Raw genomic sequence first — 8415 nt, 5'->3', positions numbered from 1 at the left:
GTAACCGGTGCATTGTTCAATGTTAATGTATTTAACAAGGATGAGGCTGCTACTTATGCCGAGTTTAATGTCACGCGAACAACCACAATTCAATTTAGTTGGTTACTTGAAGTATATTGTAATAACTCAACCATTATCGTTACCGACAATGATACCTCGCGATCTTCTCACCCCTATCCACTTAGTGGAAATAGCGAGTTTTTGCCTTCCGTGGGATCGAGCCCGATATTTGGGGGATAAGTACCGCCTCCACACAATTCCACTACCAATTGAGCCAACAATTCTCCAAGTACCGCCTCCACACAGTCTCACTACCTATTGCCATTAATTATGTTAATTATTTTATTTTCTATTTAGATTTTATTTTATTAAGTACATAAATTCCTATTATGTATCATTAATTCTGTAACCTACTTGAAATTTTGTGATTAAATATATGTCTTAAATTTCATACGAATTGAAAATAGTTTTAATTTGATTCAATGCAATAAATTGCTTTTGATTTTAATGACGTTATGAATTTAATATTATTACGTTACAAATTTACTACTCATGATTTGACTTTTTTTTTGTCTGTTATGAATTTAATATTTTGATTTAATGACATTATAAATTTATTACTCGCGATTTGAAAAAAAAAATTAATAATTTTTTGTATGTTATGAATTTAATACTTGTGATTCAAAAACGCTATGAATTTAATATTGTGACGTTAAAAATGTAATAATCATGATTTAAATTTTTTATTGTTTGTATGTTATTAATTTAATACTCATGATTTATTAATGTTATGAATTTACTACTCGTGATTTGAATTCTTTTAAATAATTGTCTGTTTGTCTAAATTTAATATTTATGATTTAATAAACGTTATGAATTTACTATTATGATGTTGTGAATTTACTACTCGTGATTTGAAATCTTTTAAATAATTGTTTGTATGTTATGAATTTAATACTTATGATTTAATAACGTTATGAATTTACTATTATGATGTTGTGAATTTACTATTCGTGATTTGAATTCTTTTAAACAATTGTCTGTCTGTTATGAATTTAATACTTATGATTTAATAACGTTATGAATTTACTATCATGATGTTGTGAATTTACTACTCGTGATTTGAATTTTTAATAATTTATTGTTCGTGTTTTAATTTGACGTTATGTAATAGTTGTTGGTACATTTATGATATTATCAATTGATTATCACAAATTGATTTTTTTATTTTTATTTTAGAATCATAAAATGATTAGTTTTATTTTACTATAATGTAGAATTATTGTGTATTGATTTAGATTGACTTGATTTGAAAACATACAATAATTAATTGGTCTCCACTTTAGTAACATTATTAATTAGACCAATTGAATTATAATGATTATGAATATTCCTTAATTATTTAATTTTTGTATTATAATTTAAATTTTTGTAATAAAGACAATGCTTTAAACCTCTAACCTATATAGAATTTTAGAATCTCCATAATATAAGGGAAGGGTGACGCTGTAAAAAGTTGAATTAGCGGGATTCTGACTAAAGAAAGACTTAGTTATTAAGTGGTTTGTTGACCCACCTCTCTTTCCTGAGGACCCCTCTAGTACATGAATTACCATGTGACCTGAACCTATTGTCCCCATAATAGAAAGGAAAAGTAATACTGTAAAAAGTTGTATTAGCGGGATTCTGGCTAAGGAAAGACTTGGTTATTAAGTGGTCTACTGACCCACCTCTCTTTCCTGGGAACCCATCTAATGCACGACTTACTGTGTAACTTGAATCTACTATATAGTCGTGAATAAAATACTTCCTTACGACCCTAAAGTTACAATTAGATCATAATATCATCCTAATTAGATAATTCGTAGGAAGACAGGGAAATGATAGTGTCATCCTAATTATGGGGTTTATGTCTCTAAATATTACCTTTGAATAGGGAAATGATGACCAACAACATAGAGGCAAACAGTTTCAACAGCAAAAGCCTTATGCCCGCCCACAAGGGATTTCTAGAGATCGACAAGCCCCCAAAACGTGGGATATCAGAGGCCTCATAATCCAGCACATAACCCAATGCGTAATGTTCAATGCTATCATTATGGACATGAAGGACATAGGATAATTGAGTGTCCCAGAAGAAACAGAATATGTTATGTCTGTTAGAAACCAGGACATCTTGCAAAAGATTGTCGGGAGAAGGACACTACTGACAATAACGATGTTGTCAACAACAAGGATGTTGTGCGCCCTACTGCTCGAGGACGTGTTTATCATATTGGTGGAGAAGAAACACCATCTTCCTCAGAACTTATTCAAGGTGAGTGTTTAATTGTTGGAAATATACTTTGGTGATATATGATTCTAGAGCGACACACTCGTTCATTTCATTAGATTGGGTGGATTTGCTCCAAATAGATGTCACTACCATACCATTCGATTTACTGGTTACCCTCTTGATCCGTTGTCGCACATGAGTCAAATACAATTGATAAAATGTAAATAGAGGTAATAACTCGAATTGTTTTGCAAGGACTTATGATATAATAATAATAATCAAATTGAAAATTAAAATTAAAAAAGGGTTTTTTATATTTTTGATTTAACAGATGAGCAAAACGATTAATCCACTTATTCGAGTTTCAGACCTATCACATATTCTATCAATGAGTTTAATTTCTAATTTGTGATTTTATTCTCAGTTGACTATAGAATTGATCAAACAAGTGTAATCAATCCTATGTGAATTTGGTTTCTTTGATTGTATTAAGCATCACAATCATCAAAATATTACAATTAACGATCAAGCGTCGCAAAATTATAATTCAATTAAATTAGAAACCGAAACTAAATTATGTCAAATAAATTTAATCAATCCTATTGAAATTCAATTTAAGCAATCAAATTATCAATATAATCAATTAAACAAGAATAGAATCATGAATCGAAATTGACAGTGTAACCTGAATCTCAAGGTGTTGATGAAACTCTGAACTCGTAGATTAATCTTATAAAATTAGCATTCCATGAAATTAAAATAAAAACTGTTTATTTCTTGTAGCAATTTGAATCCTCATTTTTCCGTTTTTAGAAAAGAAACAAAACTGCCAATATATAGTACTTGATATTGGGCTTTAGGGTTTAGGGTTTAGGAAATATCAATTCATTAACCCGAACAAGTACATCATCCACCAGTCCAGCGGGACGAGCATTGCTCATGTTCGCCAATTGAATGATAACACATGTACTCTATAAAGATCCAAGAGCAAGAGAGTTAAAAATAGATGTATGCATAACATTATTGGAAGCTCCTAAATCTAACATAGCATTTTCAAATTGACTATTGTCTATGGTACATGGAATGGAAAAAGTTCATGGATCTTTGCATTTATGAGGCACTGGCTGAATGAGGGTTGAATCATTTTGCCCCATGTTTACTCTTTCATTACCTTTTAACCTTCTTTTGTGTGTGCAAAAATCTTTTAGAAATTTTGCCTATCTTGGAATCTGTTTAATTGCTTCAAGGAGAGGAATGATCACTTCCACCTTCCTAAATGTATCTAGGATCTCGTTGTTCCTATTTGCCTCATCCATTTTCTTAGTCTTCACTGCCCTTTGAGGAAAAGGAATTGGTATATTTTGCTCAACATCAACAGTTTCAGATATCAAAGTATCCTCAACAACCTTGTTATTTTTCATTGCAGTTTCAGGTACCTTTGGTATTTCAATAGTTTTCCCATACCTCAATGTAATTGCCATGGCATTGGGAGCATTTGGATTTACTACTGATTGTGCATGCAATTGGTTTGACCCCTGAATCTACAATTGATTGATGGAAGTGGCTAGCTGACCAATCTTTGTTTCCAAATTTTGAATGGTGGTATCTATTCTTTGTTGAAATTGGAGATTCTGGACAACCATCTACTTAACGAGGTCCTCTAATGAAGGTGTATTGTTTTGCTGTTGAGGAATATTTTGCTGCTACTGCCTAGGTTGCTGTTCTGCAGATGAATTCTCACATCTTAGGTTCATATGGTTTCTCTAACCAAGATTGTACCGGTTAGATGATAGATCATAGTTGGCTTGAGGATGGTATATATTTGTTGCATATGCTTAAGGAGCATCAGCAATTGGACCTTCTTGCACTATAGGACATGAATCTGAAGGATGCTCTAGAGAAGTGCAAATACCACAGACCATTGCTTGGGTCTTACCTATTGCCAATTTTTTTTTACTAAAGATGTAAGCTCAACAAGTTTATCTTCTAAATTCTTGTGGGAAGAAACTTGAATTTCATTCACACCCTTTGTCAACACTGTTGAATTGCTTCTAGTTGTAAACTGTTGATAATTAATGGACATGTTCTCAATCAAAGCCCTTGCCGCTTCTGGGGTCTTATCAACAAGTGATCCCCCACTAGAAGCATCCAAAATGCTTCTATCCATAGGTAGCAAGCCTTCATAAAAATATTGAATGAACAATTGTTCAGAAATCTGGTGATGAGGACAGCTTGACACTAATTTCTTGAATCTCTCCTAATACTCATGTAATGATTCCCTGTCAATCTGCCTGATGCCACATATTTCTTTTCTGATTGAAGTAGCTCTCGAGGCAGGAAAGAATTTTTCTAGAAACAATATCTTGAGATCATTCCAACTTGTAACATAACCTGGTTGAAGGTAGTATAACCAGTCCTTGGCAGCATCTTGGAGTGAAAATGGGAAGGCTTTCAGCTTAATGTGGTCTTATGTGACTCCTTGAGGTTTCATGGTAGAACACACAACATGGAATTCCTTCAAGTGTTTGTGGGGATCCTCAATTGCAAGACCATTAAGTTTTGGAAACAAGTGCATTAAACCAGATTTAAGTTCAAATGGTATAGTAACTTCAGGATATGTGATACATAATTCATTATAATTGACATTAGGTGCAGCAAGTTGTCTTAAGATTCTATTATTCGCATCAACCATATTTTGCAACAAGTTGTCAATTTCAGTATCTGATTCTAACTCATTAACACTAGCAGCTCTATTAAGCCTACGACATAAATGAAATGTCATATCTATTTCAGGTTCAAGAGAATGAAGATTCACAGAACTAGACCTAGTCATGCATCATCATAACAATGCAGTGCAAAATAACAATTTTGAAAATTCCAACAATGTCCCTAATGCTAAAATTGAAGTGAAAAATTGAAAACCCTATCAAATTAAATCCAAAAATATATAAAAATACCACCAAAAGTTTCTAAAAATCAAATAAAGGCAACACAAATTTTTTTGGAATTTTTGGAGAATAAGAAAAATTCAAAAAAATTGAAAAAGGATCTAAACGAAGGAATTTTGGATTTTGACCGTCTTCGGGACTCCTATTCCTTGATATTTTTCTTATTTTCTAGCGAAATTTCAGAGCAATCTGAGACAGTCGCCTGAAAACAGAGTTGATATTGTTATTAGAGAGTTCCCGACAACGACGCCAATTTGATATGTTGTCGCACACAAGTCAAATACAATTGATAAAATGTAAATAGAGGTAATAACTCGAATTGTTTCGCAAGGACTTCTGATATAATAATAATAACCGAATTGAAAATTGAAATTAAAAAGGGGTTTTTTAGATTTTTTATTTAACAGATGAGCAAAACGATTCATCCACTTATTCGAGTTTCAGACCTATCACAGATTCTATCAATGAGTTTAATTTCAAATTTGTGATTCTATTCTTATTTGACTATAGAATTGATCAAACAAGCGTAATCAATCCTATGTGAATTTGGTTTCTTTGATTGGATTTAGCATCACAATCATCAAAATATTACAATTAACGATCAAGCATCGCAAATAATTAAATTAGTAACCAAAACCAAATTCTGTCAAATAAATTTAATCAATCCTATTGAAGTTTAATTTAAGCAATCAAATTATCAATATAATCAAATAAACAAGAATAGAATCATGAATCGTAATTGACAGTGCAACCTGAATCTCAAGGTGTTGATGAAACTCTGAACTCGTGGATTAATCTTATAAAATTAGCCTTCCATGAAATTAAAATAAAAACTGTTTATTTCTTGTAGCAATTTGAATCCTCATTTTTCCATTTTTAGAAAAGAAACAAAATTGCCAATATATAGTACTTGATATTGGGCTTTAGGGTTTAGTGTTTAAAAACAAGTGACCGCTAATTATAATTATTACAAAAGTTTAGATTATAAAATCTATAATTTAGGCCCAATAAAGTTTGGAATTGGTCTTTTCTTCCAACAGAAAAGTTGTAGCTCGGATTTTTAGCTTTCCAACGCCTGCGCATATGCGCCAATCTGATATCTAGAGCTCAAGTTATGACCTACAAAGTGAGAAATAGTCAAAATACAAATAATAAAATTAAAATACAAATAACAAAATTATAATTCAAATTCGACCCAAATTTTAGAAACAAGCTAAAAATTTTAGTCTAAGCTATAAAGAGCTTTTAAAATACCAAACTAAAAAGCTAGAAACATGTGCCCAAATGATATGATCACCTCCCCTCTGTTGAACCAGTAAAGTGTAATTTGGCGTTCTTGCAATGCCCGCTGACTGTGTTTAAAATGAATTTGAAGATCGATTTAATATGTATTTCTCTAAAACATCTTGGAGCAATTTTGGGAATGGATTGGTTGTCTAGCAACTACGTCATGTGAGATTGCGCCCGACGAAACGTGATATTTCCAGATCCCGATATTTTGAAGTTCCTTTCGGCCAACAGACTGTAGTTTTCTCTAAAGGGAGGAGTTCAAAAATATATGTTTCTCAACTCCATCAGTATGACTCCAAAGGTTGTTGTCGATGAGATCCCATTGGTGAAGCATTTCTCTAATGTTTTCCCACCAGACGTACCAGGAATACCCCTAGTATACGACGTTGAATTTTCTATCGATGTTATTCCAGCTAATGGACCTATCTCTATCACTCCTTACAGAATGGGCCCCTTAGAGCTATTAGAACTAAAGAACCAATTGGAAGACCTTATATCTAAGAAATTCATTTGGCCTAGTGTCTCGCCATGGGGAGCCCCTGTATTATTGGTCAAGAAGAAGGATGGAAAGCCGAGATTTTACGTTGATTACCGACAACTCAATAAGATCGCAATAAAAAATAGATACCCCTTACACCGCATTGATGATTTAATGGACCAACTCATCGGGGCAGAGGTGTTTTCTAAGATTTATCTAAAGTCGAGGTACCATCAAATTCAGGTGAAAAAAGATGATATATCCAAGACAACCTTTAGAACGCGTTATGGGCACTATGAGTACTTGGTGAAGCCCTTTGGAGTGACCAATGCACCAGCTATCTTCATGGATTATATGAATCGTATCTTCCGTACTCATAGGAAAATGTGAATATAGGAAAATGTCAATCTAGGAGCAACAACTATATGCCAATCTAGGAAAATGTGAATTTTGGTTGGAAGAAGTGAAGTTCTTGGGACATGTAATTTCTAAGGAAGGGATTATTGTCGACCCATCCAAGGTAGAATTCGTGATGGCATGGAAACAACCACAGACAGTCACAGAGATTAGAAGTTTTATGGGTTTGGTTGGGTACTATAGGAGATCTATTGAGGGGTTTGCCAAGATTGCTGCTCCATTGACACACCTTACGAAGAAGAACCAAATTTATGTGTGGACTGAGGTGTGTGAGAAAAGTTTCCAACTGATGAATGAGAAGCTAACTACGTTTCTAGTGTTAGTGTTGCCCCAACTAGAAGAGCCTTACACAGTTTATTGTGATGCTTCCTATCAGGATTTGGGTTGTGTGTTGATGTAGAACAAACGAGTAGTGGCCTATGCCTCAAGAAAATTGAAGGTGCATGAAAAGAATTATCCCACTCATGACTTGGAGTTAGCTGCAAGTGTCTTCGCATTGAAAATTTGGAGACATTATCTATATGGTGTAGTTTCGATGTATTTAGCAACCATAAGAGTTTGAAATACTTATTTGATCAAAAGGAACTTAACATTAGACAGAGGCGATGGATGAAGTTCATTTAAGATTATGAGTTCATGTTGCATTACCATCCAGGGAAGGCCAACGTGGTGGCTGATGAGTTCCCAGTGTTAGAGAAGTTATGTGACTTGGATCTTAATTTGGATTCCCCAGTGAGGAAAGTGCAATGCGGAATGATCATTATAGATAGTGAATTGATTAATGAGATTAAAGTTCTCCAAGTTACAGACATGTTGACTCAAGAAAAAAGGAAGTTGATCGAGGTCAGCAAGGCCCCTAAATTTGAGGTGGGCCCATACGATATTTTGAGATGTAATGGACGTGTTTGTACACCCGACAACACAGAATTGAGGAAGACTATCTTGGATGAGGCTCATAAAAGCAAGTTGAGTATTCACCCTAGTACCACCAAAATGTATAAATACCT

Source organism: Cicer arietinum, chromosome 6 (assembly GCF_000331145.2).
Source record: "Cicer arietinum cultivar CDC Frontier isolate Library 1 chromosome 6, Cicar.CDCFrontier_v2.0, whole genome shotgun sequence".
Classification (NCBI taxonomy): domain Eukaryota; kingdom Viridiplantae; phylum Streptophyta; class Magnoliopsida; order Fabales; family Fabaceae; genus Cicer; species Cicer arietinum.
The sequence above is the reverse complement of the archived record's forward strand: the minus strand, read 5'-3'. Positions refer to the sequence as shown.